The sequence below is a fragment of the Primulina tabacum genome, chromosome 2 (genome assembly GCF_025594145.1).
Source record: "Primulina tabacum isolate GXHZ01 chromosome 2, ASM2559414v2, whole genome shotgun sequence".
NCBI lineage: Eukaryota > Viridiplantae > Streptophyta > Magnoliopsida > Lamiales > Gesneriaceae > Primulina > Primulina tabacum.
Window position 1 is genome coordinate 30,818,989 of NC_134551.1, and position 21,029 is coordinate 30,840,017.

Sequence of the window (21,029 nt, forward strand, 5' to 3'; positions counted from 1 at the left end):
TCACCATGTCAATAGATGTCACAGCTTTACGGTGTCTAGGGCCCCCCCAATAATATGAGCCAAGCCTCGAACACGTTTAGCGTTCATCATGCACCCATTGTTGATGGAAGATATGGAAATTATAAACACCTTTATAATTCCCCTTTTCGAGCTTGATATTAATTTTGAATCTTATTCAAAATTAGGGTTTTTAATTTTGAAAGGTCTCATCATTAATTTTGTTTAAAAGCTCGTCATGTTTGATCGTATGTTTGTCGGATTCATGCAACTTTGTTATTATCATAATAATAACGCACATACTCATTATTTATAACATATCATACATATATTATAAACAGTAAACAAAACAAGGATGATTAATTGCCGCAATACTAATGGCCCGTGTGAGCTAAGCACGGGTCTAAGTCCAATCCTAAGGAAATGCATGGGATGCAAATGCAACTTTTACATAAGCCTTCAATATTTACATGTCTTCTATCATCATAATCATTAAGGCCACCATTTTCCATTCTTGATCTTCCACTATACTAATATTTACAAATAAATATCCATGAAAAATAGGGATACATCTCATGGGATGGGAACGTGCCATAAACCAAGCCACTTTATAAATTGATAATTATTACAATAATTCAACACAAAATATCCTAGCATACATCAAGCAAATTGGGCTTGGGTTTTTTTATCATCCTTCATGCATAATATCACATATCATACACCATCAATTAATTATCACAATAAGCAATTGATTCAATATTATATATCATGATCTAATCACTAACCGTCACGATTATAAACTAAATTAACTAAGCATACAAACTCCTTTGTCTACTATCTATTTAATTTATTTATAACTGAATTTATTGTAAATCACCATTTACTATAAATAATTAAAGTCCAACTTCAATTATTTATTTTAGGCGAAAAAATGTACAACTTTTGTAAATTTAAACTTAATGGCCCAAAAAATCATTTTTCACCAAAAACATTTTGGCCCATTTAAATTTAAAAAATTAAGTCAACCATCCAATGGCCCCACAACTCAAGGCCTATGACACTTTGATATTCCAAAACACTTTTGGAAACCCTAGTCGTCATTGCCGTTGCCGGAGCTCCGTCGCCGGATTCCGGCCAACATGCACATAATTTTATTTTTTTTTGTTAAAAGCAAGGGGCTGTTCGGGCAGCCCAATAACGGAAGTTTCAAAATTATTTTTCAAGCAAGAAAATCGAGCATCCTAAACTATAGTGTGTAGCAAATACAATAAAACAAAAAATGTCATACATAGGGTGTTTTAGAATTTTATCTATCAATCATAAAAGATTGATGATGGCTCCAACTTAGTTGTCAAACAACTAAGCTCTTCAATGGCAAGATTGATCTACAAGCTTCCAAGAGCACACTTCGCTCAAAATCAAGCCCACAACCAACAAGGAAGATCCACCTTACACTTGCACTAGAAAATGTAAGGCATTTTTCTTTGAGAAGGGAATGTTTTTGTAAGGCCCGAGATGTTATCAATTTTTATGAGACCCCGAAAAGAAAATAATTAATTTAAATTTGATGGCAATTTCATAATTATTGGGGGCCGAATTGCAAATAGTGGAAAGTTGAGGGACTAAAGTGCAAATATGGAAATTGGAGTGGGACACTTGTCACACATGCAATTTGATATAACTTTTTTCAATTCCTTAGCACCTTCAGCGAGAACCGATCGCATTTAACTACACATCATGATAGCGAATGATGCCAGAGCCAAGCTGATGCACTTCCTGGTGGGCTTACGGCCGATCTTGCGCCGGGATGTTAGGGTATCTGACCCTGCTACTTATGAGGCCATTTAAGTTCTTTTAAAAAGAAAATTTTTAATTTTCCGCAAATTTTCAAGAAAGGAGTTTTAGGCCTCTTCACAGTTGGTATCAGAGCCGACCTCTCTTAGTACGGTGTGGTTCGGGGACGAACCAATCGGAAGCTGGTGGGCATGTGAGGCCCGGGGCCGAAGAGGGCGGGGGGGTGATCGCCGGTGCCATCAGTTGCACGGACAATGAGCGGCTCCTGGCAGGCTTCTAAGTGGAGGGAACATGAATGAACCGACCCACACGGGAATGAGAGGGATTCCGAGACTGTTCAATGTAATGGACTGTACAGTTGAAGATGACTTAAAAGATTTGATTTGTACTACTCATATCACGAAGGTGCATCTTCTTTTCGGTAGCTCATCACATAAGAACTCCAAAGTTAAGCGTGCTTGACTTGGGGCAATTTTGGGATGGGTGACCTCCTGGGAAGTTTCCTAGGGTGCGTGTGAGTGAGGACATAAGCACGCTGGAAAGACTCGTCTTGGTACAGTGAGGACAGTCGTCAAATCTGGGGCGTTACATTATTATTTGATCATTATTATGTGTTCTGGGAATACTACACATCATAGAATCGAAACCGGATTGAAGAACAGACTGATTATGGAGTTGTTATGATTTTCTGATTATAATGATTGAAAACCGGACATATTTGGATTATTGATTGATTACAGATTGTATCGGATATGGGTTATGATTTGTAATTGATATTTGTTAATATGGTATTTACGGGGATATTGAGATTGTGCCGTTATGCCGATGATTTGAATTAAATTCAGATTAATCAGATTCCGTATTGTATTGGGAATGGAATGTTGATATTATTATTCTCGATATGTCATTTCAGATTTACAGAGACAGTCTTGAGTTCAGAACTGATATTGTTTCAGACCGGGACTACAAACGAAAGGTATAAGTCAATGTGGTATTGGGAGATCGACTCAAGTAGGATATACTTGGGTTTCCCTAAATCACATACTTATTGTTGTTATATGCATTGATTTGATTTTATATGCTGTTCTATTGATTTATAGGAAGCATGTATTAGATGAGTATTAGACGAGTGATCTTGTGACAGAAGTGCCTGATAGTGGTGGGATCGCCACGGGCACATTGCACGATGTCACAAGATAGTGTATTGGCGATAGTGCCACAGTCTGTGACGGATAGTTCAAGACACTGGATGTTTGGTTATATCGACGTGGATAGAATCGGAGTTTCTTCTATTACTGTTGGTCAATATAGGAATACCAACGTTTGGAAACCGGGATCCCTAGACTAGGATTGAGTCTAGTCTGAGTCGTGGAGTCACGAGTATGATTGATAGTTTGACATTAATTATGTTTCAGATTTTGATATATATCTGATATCTTCTTCATGCTTTATATTGATGATATGATTGCATGACCGTTGATTTATACTAGGATTATATTCTCACCGGAATTATCCGGCTGTTGTCGTGTTTGTATGTGTGCTTGACAACAGGTGGGACAGCATCAGGGTCGAGGAGATGACGAGAGATCATGATTAGAGTGGAGACCACGGACTTTGATGTTGCTGTAGATAGGGTTGAACACTTGATAGTTAGTTGTTGAACCTTAGTTGTATTGAATGTATGCTGTACAGGACTTGTACCTTATTTTATACTGATATGTATACTAGTATGATTTCCATTACGTTCCGCATTTTAAAAAAAAAATTTAGACCCTGTTTATTTTAATTGATTAAATTGTCCTAATGATGAATAAGAGTATGAATAGCGTCCGGGTCCCCACAACAGGTGGTATCAGAGCGATAGATCCTTTAAATTTAGATAGAAGCTAGTGAGTGGGGTAGATTGAGTTTTCTTTTCTGCTTTTGATTGCTAGCATGATTTACTGCTTTAATACATGTTACTTGATTTATCTGATTTGATATGGTAATATGTTTTAGTGAGAATGAATCAGCACCGATTCTAGATCAGCAGTAAGATGATCGGAGGCGGACTGAAACAGGTTTGTTGTTTTGGGTTACTAATCATTTTGATAATCAGATATGCCTCCCCGAAGAATTCCAGAACAGGGCAGTACTTCAAATCCTCCAATGGAGATTACAGCCACTCCGATGGAGACATTATTGAAGAGATTTCAGTCTTTTCATCCGCCGACTCTGAGGGGCACTGAGACTTCAGTGGATTGTGAGAGCTGGTTAGACAACATAGAGATGATGTTTGACTCTTTGGACTACACTGATGAGCGGAGAGTGAAACTGATAGGACATTAGTTGCATGATGTTGCCAAGAACTGGTGGATTACGACCAAGAGGGCCTTGGAGCAATGATGTACGCCTATTACCTGGAATGTCTTCAAAATCGAATTATATCAGAGATTCTTTCCTGTGTCATATAGAAAGGATAAAGGTGCTGAATTTGCGAATCTGAGACAAGGGCAGTTGAACATTGAGGAATATGTGTCTAAATTCTCTACACTACTGAGATTTGCTCCACATGTGGCCGAGAATGAAGAAGCGGTGACTGATCAGTTCATCAATGGCTTGAATCCGGAGATATTTACATTGGTGAACACTGGGCGACCAAACAACTTTGCTGACGCCCTGAACAGAGCAAAGGGAGCAGAAGCGGGTCTGATGAGACAGAGATGAGCTTCATATGTTGTCCCAGCACCGATACCACAGCAACCCCCTCCCTGATTCTAGAGTGGTAGCAGCACTGTTGGAAAGAAGGACTATCTTAAAGCCAGAGGAAGACAGTTTAACAAGTCTGGCAGCAGTTCTTCCAGTTCCAGTGGCTCGAGACAGACTGGTCAGAGCCAAAGTTATACAGGACCATATTGCAGCACTTGTGGAGGGAAGCATTCCACAGAGCAGTGCCGAGGAGTGTTTGGCTCTTGTCGTATATGTCGACAGCAGGGACATTTTGCCGGAGTATGTCCCCAGAGAGGTGCACAGGGATCCCAGGCAGCAGAGTCATCTAGATCAGTGGCTCAGACCGGGAGACGACCATCTGCTGTCCATTCTTCCAGCTAGCACCGTCTACCTAGTCACAGCAGAGGCCAGGAGGAAGCCAGACAGTGAGCCAGCCTCCGAGACAGCAGGCCAGAGTTTTTGCTTTGACTGAGGAGCAGGCACATGATGCACCTGATGATGTCGTTGCAGGTAACTATTCTATTTCTGGTTACCCTGCTTATGTATTGATTGATACTGGTGCATCACATATATTTATTTCTGAGAGATTTGCATTGATGCATGCATTACATGTTGAGTCCCTATCTACTGTAGTATCTGTCTCTTCTCCTTTGGGGACATGTTTGATATCAGTGAAGTCTGTTAGATCGTGTATACTGCAGTATGATGGGCATGAGATTGAGTTAGACTGTATTGTGCTTGGGATATCTGACTTTGATTGTATTATCAGTATCGATATGTTGACCAAGTACAGGGCTACAGTCGATTAATTCCACAAGATTGTAAGATTCAGACCTGAGATGGCTGATGAGTGAAAATTTTATGGTAAGGGTTCTCGAGCCAGAATTCCTTTGATATCTGCTATGAATATGACTCGATTATTGCAGAAAGGAGCGGATGGATTCCTTATCTATTCAGTTGATTTACTGAAATCGAGTCTATCCTTGGCGGACTTGCCAGTGGTGTGTGAGTTTGCTGATGTCTTTCCAGATGAGATTCCTGGTTTGCCTCCGATTCGAGAGATAGACTTCAGCATTGAGTTGATGCCAGGTACAGTTCCGATATCTAGAGCTCCATATCGAATGGCACCAATTGAGTTGAAAGAATTGAAAGAACAGTTGGAGGATTTACTGGCCAAGGGGTATATAAGACCGAGTGTGTCTCCTTGGGGTGCTCCAGTACTGTTTGTGAGAAAGAAAGATGGTTTGATGAGGCTCTATATCGATTACCGACAACTGAACAAAGCAACGGTAAAGAATAAATATATGTTGCCTCGCATTGATGATTTGTTTGATCAGTTGCAGGGTTCATCTGTAAACTCCAAGATCGATCTGAGATCTGGATACCATCAGCTGAGAGTCAGGGATTCTGATATCTCGAAGACAGCATTCAGAACCAGGTATGGACACTATGAATTTATTGTCATGCCATTTGGTTTGACGAATGCACCGGTTGTATTTATGGGGTTGATGAACCGTGTCTTTCAAAGATATCTTGATGAGTTTGTTATCATATTCATTGATGATTTATTGATTTATTCAAAGAATATAATGGAACATGCTCAGCAATTGAGAACCGTGTTGCGAATTTTGAGGGCTGAGAAGTTATATGCTAAACTGTCGAAATGCGAGTTTTGGTTGAAACAGGTAGTACTTCTGGGTCACATTATATCCGGAGACGGTATTTCTGTTGATCCCAGTAAGGTTGAGGCAGTGGTTTCTTGGCCGAGACCGACATCAGTGCCCGAGATTCGCAGTTTCATGGGTTTGGCAGGATATTATCGTCGATTCATCAAAGATTTTTCCAGTATTGACAAGCCGATTACACAGTTGACTCAGAAGAATGCTCCATTTGTTTGGTCTGAAGACTGTGAGTCCAGTTTTCTTGAGTTGAAGAAAAGATTGACCAGTGCTCCGGTGTTGAATATTTCGTCAGGTACTGGTGATTTTGTTGTATATTGTGATGCTTCTCACAGAGGTTTAGGTTGTGTGTTGATGCAGCAAGGCCATGTCATTGCCTATGCTTCAAGACAGTTGAAGCCACACAAGACTCGCTACCCAATTCATGATCTTGAATTGGCAGCCATTGTATTTGCACTGAAAATATGGCGACATTACCTCTATGATGAGAAGTTTGAGATTTATTCTGATCATAAGAGCCTGAAATATCTGTTTTCACAATCTGAGCTGAATATGAGGCAGCGAAGATGGCTTGATCTGCTTAAAGATTTCGATTGTGAAATCAAGTATTATCCAGGAAAATCGAATGCAGCAGCTGATGCACTGAGTCGAAAGGTATGTTCTTTGTCCTTATCGATTATGGGTGTTTCCAATTTGATAGAAGACTGCTGTTTGTCTGGATTAGCATTTGAGACAGATCGTAAGCCTCTAAGATTATGTGCTATTCGGGCTGAACCAGAGCTGATTTTGAAAATTAAAGAGGCTCAGAAAGTTGATCCGAATGTTCAGAACTCGATTGCGATGGTCAGAGCAGGACATCGATCAGAGTATCGGGTACGTGACAGTGTACTGTATGTGAATAATCGTCTAGTTGTGCCAAATGTTCCAGAGTTAAGACAGCAGATATTGACAGAAGCGCACAGTAGTCGATTCAGTTTCATCCTTGTGGCAGAAAGATGTATAATGACTTGAAAGAACAGTTTTGGTGGAAACAAATGAAGACTGACATTGCAGAATTTGTTTCCAGATGTCTGAATAGCCAACAGGTGAAAGCGAAAAGGAAGAAACCAGGAGGATTGTTACAAAGTTTGTCCATTCTTGAATGGAAATGGGATCACATTTCCATGGATTTTGTGACACAGTTACCACGTTCCTCCAAAGGTTGTGATGCGATTTGGGTTGTGATTGACAGATTGACCAAATCTGCATGTTTCATTCCATACAAGATGACGTACCGATATGATCAGATGGCCGATATTTATGTCAGAGAAGTTGTTAGATTGCACGGAGTGCCGAAGTCGATTGTTTCAGACCGCGATCCTCGGTTTACTTCGCACTTCTGGCAGAGTTTGCAGCAGGCTCTCAGTACGAAGTTACATCTAAGTACCGCATATCATCCACAGACTGATGAACAGTCATAGCGGACGATTCAGACATTGGAAGATATGCTGAGAGCTGTAGTGCTTGATTTTAGCACTAATTGGTAAGATGCATTGCCTCTCTGTGAGTTTTCGTACAACGATAGCTATCAAACGAGTATTGAGATGGCACCTTCTGAAGCTTTGTATGGAAAGAAGTGTCGATCCCCACTTTATTGGGATGATATTTTGAAGTTCCTGAGACTGGACCTGACATGATCAGAGATATGACTGGAAAAGTGAAATTGATTCAGAAGAAAATGAAGGCAGCTCAGGACCGACAAGCCAAATATGCCAACCTTCGACGTAGACCGTTGGTATTTGAGGTAGGAGATCGAGCATTCCTGAAGATTTTTACTTTTAGGGGTGTGGTCAGATTTGGCAAGAAAGGCAAATTGTCTCCAAGATACGTTGGTCCGTATGAGATTCTCGAGAAGATAGGAGATCGTGCCTATCGACTTGTATTACTGCCTTCTCTATCTGGAATACATGATGTCTTTCATGTATCTATGTACGGAAATATCTCCCCGATGATTCCCATATTATCCAGCCAGACGAGGCTGAGCTTGATGAGTCTCTGAGTTATATTGAGAAACCAGTTCAGATTATTGATCGTAAAGAAAAGCAACTCAGAACGAAGACCATCCCACTTGTGAAAGTCCAGTGGACTCGTCATGGCATTGAAGAAGCTACTCGGGAGACTGAATCAGATATGAGACAGGAATTCCCAGAGTTATTCCACTGATGTGAGTTTACTATTTTAGTTTCTGTTATTTCTGATTTAATTACCTGTTATATGACTGCTTGAGATTTCGAGGACAAAATCATATCTCAGAGGGGGAGAATTGTAAGGCCCGAGATGTTATCAATTTTTATGAGACCCCAAAAAGAAAATAATTAATTTAAATTTGATGGCAATTTCGTAATTATTGGGGGCCGAATTGAAAATAGTGAAAAGTTGAGGGACTAAAGTGCAAATATGGAAATTGGAGTGGGACACTTGTCACACATGCAATTTGATATAAATTTTGTCAATTCCTTAGCACCTTCAGCGAGAACCGATCGCATTCTCTGGAAAATTTTCAAAGCTTCTTCATCCCGTAGAATTTTGATTATTCCAAATCCGTCTATCAATATTTTAATCCGAACACGGTACCGTACTCCTCTCATCGACAGCTACAACTGGACGTAAGTTTTATTGAGTTATGTTATCATTTGAAATTATGATATTGTAGAAATTATTATTTGATCATTATTATGTGTTCTGGGAATACTACACATCATAGAATCGAAACCGGATTGAAGAACATATGATTATGGAGTTGTTATGATTTTCTGATTATATGATTGAAAACCGGACATATTTGGATTATTGATTGATTACAGATTGTATCGAATATGGGTTATGATTTGTAATTGATATTTGTTGATACGGTATTTACGGGGATATTGAGATTGTGCCGTTATGCCGATAATTTGAATAAAATTCAGATTAATCAGATTCCGTATTGTATTGGGAATGGAATGTTGATATTATTATTCTCGATATGTCATTTTAGATTTACAGAGACAGTCTTGAGTTCAGAATTGATATTGTTTCAGACCGGGACTACAAACGAAAGGTATAAGTCAATGTGGTATTGGGAGATCGACTCAAGTAGGATATACTTGGGTTTCCCTAAATCACATACTTATTGTTGTTATATGCATTGATTTGATTTTATATGCTGTTCTATTGATTTATAGGAAGCATGTATTAGATGAGTATTAGACGAGTGATCTTGTGACAAAAGTGCCTGATAGTGGTGGGATCGCCACGGGCACATTGCACGATGTCACAAGATAGTGTATTGGCGATAGTGCAACAGTATGTGACGGATAGGTCAAGACACCGGATGTTTGGTTATATCGACGTGGATAGAATCGGAGTTTCTTCTATTACTGTTGGTCGATATAGGAATACCAACGTCTGGAAACCGGGATCCCTAGACTAGGATTGAGTCTAGTCTGAGTCGTGGAGTCACGAGTATGATTAATAGTTTGACATTAATTATGTTTCAGATTTTGATATATATCAGATATCTGCTTCATGCTTTATATTGATGATATGATTGCATGTCCGTTGATTTATATTGGGATTATATTCTCACCGGAATTATCCGGTTGTTGTCGTGTTTGTATGTGTGCATGACAACAGGTGGGACAGGATCAGGGTCGAGGAGATGACGAGAGATGATTATTAGAGTGGAGACCACGGACTTTGATGTTGCTGTAGATAGGGTTGAACACTTTATAGTTAGTTGTTGAACCTTAGTTGTATTGAATGTATGCTGTACAGGACTTGTACCTTATTTTATACTGATATGTATACTAGTATGATTTCCATTACGTTCCGCATTTAAAAAAAAAAATTAGACCATGTTTATTTTAATTGATTAAATTGTCCTAATGATGAATAAGAGTATGATTAGCGTCCGGGTCCCCACAGTTTTTCTTCAACAATTGAAGAATAAGATTGAGGGGAAATTATGCTCAAAATTTCGGCCCTTGCCCTTGGAGGAGAGATGGAGGAGTGTTTTTCTTGATGTATGAAAAAATAAAAGTAAGCATGTGCATGCCATGCATTGAATATTGAAAAATTAGCATCCAACCCTTCACCTCTCATGCATGCAATTCTATTTGGGTTTGTAACAATTACAAAGCCCGTGGACTTTTATTTAAATGTCTCAAAAATATATGAGACCATTTAAACCTTACTTGATTTTATTCAAGCCCATTAGTTTAATAATTATCTCTAATTGGGCTCTACAAGGCCTAATGTTATTTAATTAATTCAACACTTGAATTAATTTAATTATTTAGACTCTACTAGGTCCACTAGTGTTTAATTAATTCAACACTTGAATTAATTTAATTTTTTCCATAATACTGTTTATGAAAATCACAATTTTCAAATACATTATTTGTTTGGCCAACTTATAATTTAGGAACACTTCCTAAAATTAAAAGTCACATTCCCCTTATAGAAGTCATACTTCTATTTTTCTTTGTGCTTATAAACTCCTTTATAAGTCGTTCAACACATTGAACTATTTTTACTTCTCAACGGGATCTAGAAAGTTAGTACTTGTGTGGCTCTCAATGGTTCATTGATACAACTAGTCGTGGTTTCACATTTTAATGTGATTCGGGACTAAACATGTCCTTATATGAGCATACCCCAATTGCTCCATTTTTAATTATCAACTCCATGATAATAAGAACGTCAGAACTCAAGTCTGATAACACCTAACCAATTATTTTAAATGCCTAGCAGCATTGATTACATGATTCCCTAGGTATCAAATGATAGTGCCTGCAAGAACCATTCAATTATGGTTAGCGTACAGTACGAACCCTTCATCACATATATCCCGACCGATCAACAACTATTAATATATCGAGTGCTGTCAAAGAATCGATACTATGTGTCATGTCGTAGTTGCATCGATGGTGTAATCAAAGAAACCCCTTTCTTATTTACCACCATATTCTGAGCAGAGATTTCAAACTACATACACATGGGATATCCATATCCAAAGGTAAGCGGTGAATCCCCGACTACAATGCATCGACTCCTATATGTTTCGAAAAATACCCAACCTTACCACCTGATGACTCCATATGAATCGGTCAACAAGTCAAAGTGCAATGCTACCTTATAGAGTCTCAATTTTGTCTCGGGTCATAAGTACTAATGGTATACAACCATAAACTAGGACGTTTCCACTCGATAAGTGAGAACCACTTGGAAAGTCATTTATGGAGGGTTGTTCAGTGCACTCCACAAGGAGCACCTATCTGCATGTTCGGACATCACAATGTCTTCTACCAATGAAACATGGTACTCACATCGCAGACACTAGTCTCGAACTCGAGCGGCCTATATCCTTCTTAGCGGATGCTAAATCGACTAGGAACTGTTTAGAATATACAATATTGTAAATACGAGTTTCATGATACTCATCATATGAGCATCTCATTTTCTTTCTACTATTTGTATATTCAAGGACTTTATCTATGCAACTAGCATGGGTATACAGATAAAGATGTGCCAAAACAATAATTTCAAATATTATTAAAATAAAAATTGTTTATGCATAGAGCTTGAACATGAGCCCTCGGCGAACACTTGGCTCGACGGGCACCTACTCTAACATGATCGTCACACTATTCAGCTAGCAATAATCAATACACATTCGCATCGATCCATTCTTATTCTTCACAAACAAGATTGAAGCTCCCCAAGGTGAAACACTCGGGCAAATATGACCTATTAAAGAAGATGAAGAGACTCAAGTCATTTGAAACGTCTTTTGACTTATTCAGACTGAGTTTTTTTTACCCTTACTTTTAATTATATGCATTTATTGAGTGAGAATATTGATTTATGAAGTTAATTGAGAAAACAACAGTCAGTTGGTCATCTCAACTAAATTGACTAAGTTCTCAACTGGTCATCCAGTTGCTGATCTAATTTATCTTCTCTGATAAGTTAACTAATAAATTGAATAATATTCTATATTAAATGATTTGACTGTTTGTCGAAGCATTCATTGTTGTCTTTCAATGAATAGTATTTTGAAACGTGGACCCACATAATCCCTGAATACCATACACACATTTTTGCCATACGTACACACGTTTTTAATTTAAATTTTCCTGGAATGACACGTGTTGAACAGTCACTTACATCAGTACTATACCCGATCCAATTCAGTTTTTTTCTCTTTACACTTACTTCAAATTTACTGAGAAAAAACAAATTCGAGTTTTCTTTCTCGTAGAAAAACATTCATTCAAATGGCAAATCAGATCCCAGCTCATGTCATGAACGAAATGGCAATCGACTTTGACTCAGCTATGACTGTATCAGATGAAGCTGTGAAGAATATCTTCATCAAACTCGAAGCAACATGACTGAAACAATTCATGGGATTATCTTCCCAAGTAATCTATCCTAAAGAGATTTAGGATCTCTATGCCAACGGCTATGTCACTACAACCGGTAGTATCGTGACTAAATTAAATGATCTGCTGCAGATCATTGACGAGGAATTCATCTGCAGCCTATTTCAACTGCGTACTGATGGGCTAGTTAACCTCGCTGAAGTAAAGGCATCTGATGTTGAAGAAATGCAAACCCTTCTATCTATTGATGGTCGGAAATCAAAGTTTCCGATCCCAAGAAGGAGATGAAGCCAAAGGTACAATTGCTGGCAGTAATAGTAGCCAAAGGTCTTTTAGCAAAGGCTAGATCCTTTGCTGCATTTACTCTTGAGAAATTTCAAGCTATGACTGTTATCATGGCTGGTCGGATATTGAACTGGAAGAATATAATTTTCAACATCCTAAGGAATATGTTTCAAAAGACTTTGATCGATACAAAACTTGTACAGACTCACTTAAGTTTGGATTTAAGACTGCCAAAACTGAAACTCTTAGTATACTAAATATCTCACAGTTCTTCGACTGAATTAAGCACAACTAATCTAGTTAAGATCAAATAAACAATAAAAAAGTTTGTGCTTTTAAGCTCGAAAAGTAGCCTCAAATGCTACAAATAAATCAGATAAGTGTGAGCTTTTTGTTTCTTGAGTAAGAGCAATAAATTCAGCTGGGTAACAGCAAGCTTGAGAGAATAGATAGATCGATTTTTTTCTCAACTGCTCTTCTCACCTATTTATAGGATTATCTTCAACGGTAACATTAAATATAATTTGTATCATTATATCCGTTGATTACCACGTCAAGATTCATCTGACATTCGTACACTGTAATCTTTGAAATGCGGTGTTCTACTGCGATTTGAAGTCTGCTTTGTACTGTTGTCGGTTGAATGTCCTTTTCAACAACTGATGACGTGTACAGCTGAATGATTGGTGACTGATGACTCTGAAAAATCATCAAAACTGAAAATCTTCAATGCTACGAATGTTCAGCCACCAAAGCAGAAACTGGACATGTCTACTAAGCAGTTCTTGAAGGTAAAGAAGGAGATTGGGACTCAGGAGGCTCCCAAGTTAGTTCAGAAAAAGAAGACTCTTCAGAAGAAGATAATCAAGCGAAAGTTGATTTTCAGTGAAACTGACTCTGAGAAAACTCCATCTCCCAATGTCATCAAAAAGCAAAAAACCTTGAAGACAAAACCTGTTGTTGTAGTTGGAACCATCCCAACTGAAAGATTGATGCAGTTAGGGGCTCAACAGCCTATCAAGGCTATCCCTCATAAAGCTATTCCAACTGAATCCTCAACTGAGGATCAGTTACCTCTGTCTACTGTTATACCAAAGAAAAAGGTCACTGAATCTGGTGAAAAGAAGAAGCTTGCTGGAGTTAAGGCTCCATTGATCACTATCTCTGGATATACCCCTCTACCTCTTGCGAGACCAAAGGGGCTAGTGATCAGAGAACAAGTTGATGCGACTACTTCAGGGTTGAGCCTTCCACATGCCCTGAATGACTTAAAAGGCAAGGGAAATATGCAAAAAGAGCCTAGACCAACCAATGCAATCGAAACGCATATTGATCTAATTTGGAAAGAGATCAATGAATTTTCAGAAAACAAGCTCAAGGCTTATAATGAATGGGTCAAATTCAGAACTGAAGTCTTTGCCAAGCAGCTTGAGAAGAAATCAAAAATGAAGAAATTTGTTGACTTGGAAAATATTTTTGTGAAGGTAGTTAAGGCATCTACCATTGTTCAAGCTCTGGAGCGAAAGAATTATTTCTTCAATCAACTGAAATCAAAGAAGCTACAGAAGATATTTGCTCAACTGCGACTGAACTATGATACTACCAGTCCAACTGCATACAATGACATAGTTGTGCATGAACAACTGGACTTGGATCGTCTCACGTTGCAGATGGAGATCAAAAATTGAGAAATGGATCAAGAACAGATCTTTCCAGAAGACTCCCAAGATTTTTCATCAGAAGAGCCAGCTGAACAATTAATTCAAGAGCTTTCCAAGGAAACAGCTGCTGAATCTTCTCAACAAGCAACTGCTCCTTCCACTTCACTTGCTCAAACATCTTCATCTTCAGCACCTTTCTCTTCAGTTGCTGGTCCGAAGCTTTATTCAGAAGCTGAATTATCATTGGACAATCTTAATGAGGTCATCAAATTAGTCACTTCTGATATTCAGCTGGGAACATCCAAATCAGTTGAAGATGTTGTCTTGACTGAGGAACCAACAGATCAACCTATTATTTCTGAAGAACCGGCTGAGAAGTCTATTTTTGGAAAAACTTAACAGCCATTTCAGTCAGTTTTTATGACTAAACAGGCAGTTTTTGAACAAACTGAAGAGGCTCAGCTGCACTCAGTTACAACTGAAGAAGTGCCAGCTGAAGCGCCAGTTAATCAACCAACTGAAGAACCTTATACTACTTTTGTTCTTCCTAATGTCTCTTCTCCTCCCCATCATCAACAGGAACATAAAACTGAAAATATTTCAGGAATGTGATGCATGAAATCGAAGCAACTGACGGCAATTTGGTTGTCTTTACTCAACAGGAAAGGGTGCAGATTCCAGAAACTTGTGGAGCCATGTCTCCCGGTATTTAAGATACTGAAGCCCTGTTTGAAGAAATTCAGACAGTTCAGACCAACCTTGTCAGTATGATGAATGTCATTTCTGAAATAAAATCAACTCAACTTGCACACTCATTGAAGCTTAACTCTAACAATGAGTTTATCACGAAAAGACTACAACAAATCGTTCAGAATGTGACCTCTCTCTTTCTCCAGATGAAAGAAATCAAGAAAGATAGACTGTCGACTGAATCTCATTTTAAAAATCAAGCATTATTCGGTAGACGCTTTGATTTTCTGGAGAGTACAGTCACCAAAAGTAGTGATATGTTGCAAAAAATTGTGATGAATGTTGTATCAGATATCTCATCAGATGTTCGTATTCTATCCAAGAAAGTTGATGTGCTTGAAAAAAAGAGAGAAAAAAGAGAAATAGAAGATCAGAAAGGAGAAGACAAAGGAAATAAGAAGAAATGAAGATCAACTGACTTCAGTTATTTGTTGAAGACTATAGCAGGAATTCTTTATTCTTTTATTCTTTGTACGAATCTGTACATTAGAAGAATTATTTATCTACAATGAGTTCGAAGATTATTTTTAGTTTAGTTGATCAGTTCATACTTTACAAGTTTTGTCAAACATCAAAAAGAGAAAAATTGTTGGAAACTTAATTTCGGTTTTTTGACAAACTAATTGATTAATTTATTGGACTAACTGATCAAGTATCTTGAAATAACTGAACTACGTAAATCAACTGACAGTTGTGAGCTTATCAGCGGATCATTCAGCTGTACACATCATCAGTTGTTGAAAAGGACATTCAACCGACAACAGTACAAAGCAGACTGCAACTCGTAGTGGAACGCCACATTTCAGAGCTTACGGTGTACGAATGTCAGAGGAATATTGACGTGGCAATCAACATATATAATGATTCAAATTATATTTAGTGTTACCGTTGAATAGAAGCCTATAAATAGGTGAGAAGAGCAGTTGAGCAAAAAATCGATCTGTCTATTCTCTGAAGCTTGCTGACCCTGCTGAATTTATCGCTCTTACTCAAGAATAAAAAATTTCACACTTATCGGATTTATTTGTAGCATTTGAGCCTACCTTTCGAGCTTACAAGCACAAACCTTTTTATTGTTTATTTTATCTTAACTAGACAAGTTGTGCTAAGTTCAGTCCAAGAACTATGAGATATTTAGTAAACTAAGAGTTTTAGTTTTGGCAGTGTTAAGTCCAAACTGAAGTGGGTCTGTATAAGTTTGTATCGATCAAAGTCTTTTAGCGCATATCTTGTCCTTGTGATAGAAGAGGTGACGTAGGAGTTATTTCAATCTCCAAACATCATTAAATCTTTGTGTGTTACTACTTCAGTTATTTATTCTATCTTTAAGTCGGATTATTTCCGCAACTGTTATAAGTTAAACTGATTGTCATTGACTGACAAGATTCCTAGTTTCAGTTTGTCACAGAACTAACACTTCATTCGAAAAGATTCTATAATCGTGAGTGTTTATTCAACCCCCCCTTCTAAACACATCTCAACCAATCAACCGATCCTAACAGGTAGCATTCCCCACCCGACTCTAAAGCACGACAGGCTTTCAGAGCGATACCACTTGCATCGGAGGTCGGGCTCCCTCACCATATAAAAACCAACTAGAGCTCTCAGTCGTACGAAACTGAACAAGATTCTGGTTACAATCCACAGTAGCTCGGTAGGTTTTCAACATATCTATACCTAGAATACAATCAAAGTTCTCCATTTCTAGGATCATAAGATTCGCAGTCATCTTTTTACCCTCAAAACCTCTGCCTGGCGACACCGGTTCACTAACCCCTCATAAGATGTATGATAATCGCGGACAGCGACTCGATCAAAAATCACCTCGTTAAGGCCCTGAAGAAAATGGTCATACGTGGCCTCAGAACTGCCACTAATATGAGGAGAAAAGAGCAACAACTCGAAGAACTTCGGCTGATACTCGTCAACAGACATACTACCCCTCTTAAGACATAGAAGTTCAATCAACTTTGCCTGGCGAAGGGCTAGAGAAAAATACAGAAAGCTACATAAGTCAGCCCAAGTCACCTTACCACGAGACTGGACTATCGGCGCAAAGGTCGATCTCCACCGTGGGCCTTGTAATAGTTACAAGCCCAAGTCACATTGCATGCTTGGGAGGTGAAAAGTTGGGGAATACTTTTGATTCAAAAAGTTGCATGCCATGCCAATTTTTTAATCAAAAGTATTCCCCAACTCTTCACCTCCCAAGCATGCAATGTGACTTGGGCTTGTAACTATTACAAGGCCCATGGACTATTTAAATTGTCTCAAACATATTTGAGCCCAATTAGACTTTACTTGATTTTACTCAAGCCCACTAGTTAAATAATTATTTCCAATTGGGCTCTACAAGATCCAATGTTATTTAATTAATTCAACACTTGAAATAATTTAATTATTTGGACTCTACTAGGCCCACTAGTGTTTAATTAATTTAACACTTGAATTAATTTAATTTAGTCCATAATAATGTTTATGAAAATCACAATTTTCAAATACATTATTCATTTGGCCTACTTTTAATTTAGGAACACATTCATAAATTAAAATTTACATTTCTCTCATAGAAGTCATACGTCTATTTTTCCTTACGGTTATAAACTCATTTGTAAGCCGTTCAACACTTTGAACTAATTTCTCCTTTATAGAAGTCATACTTCTAATTTTCCATGCGCTTATAAACTCCTTTATAAGCCGTTCAACACATTGAACTATTTCTCATCTCAACGGGATCTAGAAAAATAGTACTTGTGTGGCCCTCAATGGTTCATTGATACAACTAGCCGTGGGTTCACATCTCCATGTGATTCGGACTAAACATGTCCTTATATGAGCATACCCCAATTGCTCCATTCTTACTTATCAACTCCTTGATAACAAGAATTTCAGAACTCAAGTCTGATAGTACCCAACCAACCATGTTAAACGCCTAGCAGCATCGCTTACATGATTCCCTAGGTATCAAATGATAGTGCCTGCAAGAACCATTCAATTATGGTTAGCGTACAGTACGGTCCCTTCAACTCATATATCCCGACCGATTCGAAAACCATTGGTTTATCGAGAGTTGTCAATGAATCGATACTATGTGTCATGTCGTAGTTGCATCGATGGTGTAATCTATGAAACCTCTTTCATAATTACCACCATACTCTGATCAGAGATTTCAACCTACACATACATGAGAACACATAGGATATCCATACCCGAAGGTAAGCGGTGAATCCCCGACTACAATGCATCGACTCCTATGTGTTTCGACAGAACACCCAACCTTGCCACCTGATGACCCCTTGAGAGTCTGTAAACAAGTCAAAATGTAATTCTAGCACATAGAGTCTCAATGTTGTCCCAGGTCATAAGGACTAATGGTGTACAACCATAAACTAGGACTTTTCCACTCGATAAGTGAGAACCACTTGAAAAGTCCTTTATGGAGGGTTGTTCAGTGCACTCTATCAGGAGCACCTATCTGCATGCTCGAACATCACAATGTCCCCTACCAATGAAACATGGTACTCACATCGCAGATACTAGTCTCGAACTCTAGCGGCCTATATCCTTCTTAGCGGCGGCTGAATCGACTAGGAACTATTTAGAATATACAGTATTCCAAATATGAGTTTCATGATACTCATCATATGAGCATCTCATATTCTTTCTACTATATGTATATTCAATGGCTTTATCTATGAACCTAGCATGGGTATACAGATAAAGATTTGCCAAAACAATAATTTCAAATATCATTAAAATAAAGATTTCTTATACATAGAGTTTCATTGTGAACAGTCGGCCAATACTTGGCTCGACGGGCACCTACTCTAACAATCTCCCACTTGCACTAGAGCCAACTACCCATATGCTTCAAACCCATTGATTCGCGATGCATCTCGAATAATGGTCCAGGTAAAGGCTTGGCTAGTGGATCAGCAACATTATCTGCGGAGCCGACTATGTCAAAAGACATTTCTTCCTCTTTCCACAATCTCTCCGAGGATGTGGTACTTTCTCAATACATGTTTGGACTTCTGAAGAGACCTTTGCTCCTTTGCTTGAGCTAAAGCTCCCGTGTTGTCACACAACACCGGGAGAGGAGCAACTCCATTAGGAATGACGTCCAACTCTTAGACGAAATTCCTTATCCAAACCGCCTCCCTTGCTGCATCTGATGCAGCAATGTATACGGCCTCTGTGCTGGAATCCGCAGTATTGTCTTACTTGGAACTCTTCCAAGAGACAGCAGCACCATTGAGCATGAATACAAACCAAGAGGTTGACTTCGAGTCATCGATATCGCTTTGGAAGCTAGAGTCGGTATAGCCTTCCAATTTCAGTTCTCCACACCATAGACCAAGAACAATTTTTTGGTCCTTTTTAACTACTTGAGGATGTCTTTTACAGCTTTCCAGTGTGGAAGACCAGGGTTCGATTGATATCTACTCACTACACTTAGTGCGAAAGCCACGTCAGGACGTGTAGATATCATCCCATACAAGATGCTACCAATCGTAGATGCATAAAGAATGCTTGTCATCACCGGTGTCTCTGCATTAGTCTTGGGAGATAGACTTGGATAGGGACACGCCATAACACATTGGTAGATGTCCTCTCTTGGACTCATCCATCGAGAACCGCTTCACGATGGTATCAATGTATGTGGACTGGGTGAGACCAAGCAATCTTTTTGATCTATCTCTATAGATCTGTATTCCCAATACAAAAGATGCTTCACCCAAGTCCTGCATCGAGAACTTACTCGCTAACCATATCTTCGTTGATTGCAACATTCCTAACTCATTCCCAATGAGTAGAATGTCATCAACATACAACACCAGGAATGTCACAGCACTCCCACTGACCTTCTTATACACACAGGGTTCTTCAGGATTCTTAGCAAAACCAAACTCTTTGATTGTACTATCGAATCTAAGGTTCCAACTCCTAGATGCCTACTTTAGACCATAAATAGATCTTTGAAGTTTGCATACCATATGCTCACTTCCGATAGATGTAAACCCTTCGGGTTGAGACATGTAAATCTCTTCCTTAATATCCCCATTAAAAAAGGCTGTCTTAACATCCATATGCCATATCTCATAGTCATACCATGCAGCTATAGCTAGCAAACTTCTTATGGACTTGAACATTGCAACTAGAGAAAAGGTTTCCTCAAAGTCAACTCCTTGTCTTTGAGTATATCAATTTGACACCAATCGCGCCTTGAAGGTCAATACCTTCCCATCCGCCCCAAGTTTCCTCTTGTAAATACATTTACACCCAATGGGAACAATTCCCTCAGGTGGATCCACGAGATTACACACTTGGTTCGAATGCATGGAATTCATCTCAGATTCCATCGCTTCAAGCCACTTGGATGAATCGGCTTCAGATAATGCTTCCTTGAAGGTCCTTGGATCACATCCATGGTTAGGCTCATCATGGCCCTCTTCAAGAAGCAGACCATACCTTATAGGTGGTCTCGAGACTCTCTCGGAGCTTGTATCTCCTCTCTTGGCTCTTCGGGTGTGGGTTCTACAATTGTGGGTGTCTCTCGAACCTCTTCGAGTTCTATCATCTCGTCTTTTCTATCTAATAGAAATTCCTTTTCCAAAAAAGTTGCATTCCTAGAAACAAACACCTTTGTTTCTTGGGGATGATAGAAATAAAATCCAACAGAATTCCTTGGATATCCCACAAAGTAACATAAAATGGATCGACTTTCCAATTTATCTCCCACTACC